Below are 2,500 nucleotides of genomic sequence, written 5' to 3'. Positions count from 1 at the left end.
AAAAAGATCGCTAATCTACACAAGCACTTTATTTTATTTCTAACTTGTCCACGTACAAAATATTTCATGTTGGTTCCCTTTTCTTTTTGTCTGTCATATTCATTATATGACGGAGGTTCATAGAAAAAAGTATATTCCATTTCATGCTTCTTTGATTAGTCGTTTTTTATTTTCCTCAACAGGTGTAAAGTTTAAAAGATAACTACATTCGATTTTTGGCATCACTCGTTAAAAAGACAATGTCGTTGTTAATGCGTTTGTTGTATAAAATGGTTTTCGTTCAATCTAGATCGTTTATGATTTTAATACTCGGTACTTGTGCCGTTAACGATTCGTGCTGAAATAGTAATGCTATTATTTAGAAAACCATTCTTTAAACGGGGGGGGGGGTTAAAATATTCTATACTTTCACCTAACAATTTGAACAAAATATATAGTAAAAATTGAATTTAATTTGAAAATCTTATCTAAAAGTTTGTAAACTACACAAATACCTAATACTCTTATGAATCTATGAATTAATTAAAATTTTGAAAACATTACATATATGGCAACTGCGGTAATTTTGACTTTGTTTAATTTTGGGGATAAAGACTCAGATTTGGTTAAAAGTGCAAAATAGTGATCAATCGAGAAGTCTTAAACAACAAAACACAAATAACTTCTAAATGCAGTGGAATTTAATTATCGACTGACCGGTATTCTTTTACTGTGTTGAAACTGTTTTCTTTTATTTTTTTATTTTAAAATTGTATTTCTTTTAAAGATGTCTTTGCGGCACATTAAAAAAAAGGTGGGTTTGTGTTATTATACACATAGATTCGAAAAAGTGGTAAAAAATCAAATATATAACAAATATTATCAAAGGCAAGATAAGTTACTATTCTACTTATCTGAAAAATTTTTAGTGGTGTTACTTGCTTTAAAACGTAATCGGTTCTAAAATCATACAGTGTTTATCAGTATATTTGAAAAAGAAAAATGGCGGTGTGCTCGCTGATGATGAGTATGGTAAGTTTGGGGAAATGAATTCAAACTAAATAATTTCACAAAATACTGTTAGGCGAACATATTTCGTGGGGTTCTATGTCATGGTAACATATATTGAGTGAGTTTCTAACAGTATTTTGTATAATTATTTAGTTTAAACTCATTTTCCCAAACTTATCGTATTCAACAGCGTGCACGCCGCCATTTTTCTTTTTTTTTTTTTTTTTCAAATATACCGATAAATACTATGATTTTCGAAGGATTCCATGTTTTTAAGCAAATACAACCCTTAAAATCTTTTTGCAGATAGGTAGAGTAACTTATCTTTCCTCTGATTACATTTATTTGTTATATATTTGATTTTTGACCACTTTTTCGAATCTGTATAGTAACACAAACTCAAAAAGGTACTCGTCTGTCATTTAACATCGCGTAACATTATGCTGAAAAAAAAAAAATACTTACCGCTGCCCCCACCCACCAAAATCTTCCACTGCTGGTAGCAATGATAAAATATTTTTTTTTTTTTACTAATAGTAAAAAAAATCTATAGATCATCGCTTACACGTGTGTTTTTTTACGTCTGAGAAAATATCTGCACATTTTACACGTGTTTTTACTATAATTGTGGTAAAATAACTCCTTCACAGTTAGATATTTAGAGATTATAAAGAATCTGAATCGGTAATTGAATCGGGGGGGGGAGATACTGAAATCGTTCCATCACTAATATATTCTGAGGAGTCGTAGACCACGGAACACGTGTCAGTGCATAATATTTTAAAAACAATATATATGCCGCTCCCCATTTTGGGATACCAAATTGGTAAAAAGGGAAAATTATTCCCAACTGGGATTTAGGTAAAAATGCACTTCTATATAAATGAGATCATTCAAAACGTATCACAAAAACAAATAACACACACACACACACACGTATATATATATAAATATATATATAAATATATATATCTCACATACGAACACACATATATATACATATATATATATATATATACATATACATACGCATATACACACACATATATATACGCATATATATATATACATATACATACGCACACACACACATACACACACATATATATATATACACACACATATATATACACATATATATATATATATATATATATATACACTGAAGCAGAAGCATTACATGTTTATATATACGTTATCACCTTTCACGCCTAATTTAAAAAATCGATCGTCAAATCGATGATGTGATGCCACTAACGTTCCACCGCCTCCCATACAAACATTTCTCCTCACACTTTTGATGATGCTGTGCCTAATTTATAATTCAAAATTTTATTTGCGAATGAACAAATCTAATTAATAAAATGTACAACAAATATAAAATGCAAGATTAGGTAAATTTTCCTCGTGTCCGCCATGACAAAAAGTATTATTGGTCTGTTTTACAATAAAGGTACGAAAAAGTTGTTAAAAGACAAATATATAACAAATAAGTGTTACCAAAGACAAG

General features: G+C 29.4%; 1 protein-coding gene across 2 annotated transcripts in view; it reads left to right on the top strand.

Annotated features, from left to right (window-relative positions):
• LOC145277620 (forkhead box protein F1-like) overlaps positions 1-2,500 on the top strand; it is a 140,747-nt gene that overhangs the window by 2,382 nt on the left and 135,865 nt on the right. The window lies entirely within an intron of this gene.

This window comes from Euprymna scolopes, chromosome 6 (genome assembly GCF_053919585.1).
Source record: "Euprymna scolopes isolate OS-2025 chromosome 6, ASM5391958v1, whole genome shotgun sequence".
NCBI classification, from domain to species: Eukaryota; Metazoa; Mollusca; class Cephalopoda; order Sepiida; family Sepiolidae; genus Euprymna; species Euprymna scolopes.
Note: the sequence above shows the minus strand (reverse complement) of the source record. Positions and strands in the feature narration are given on the sequence as shown.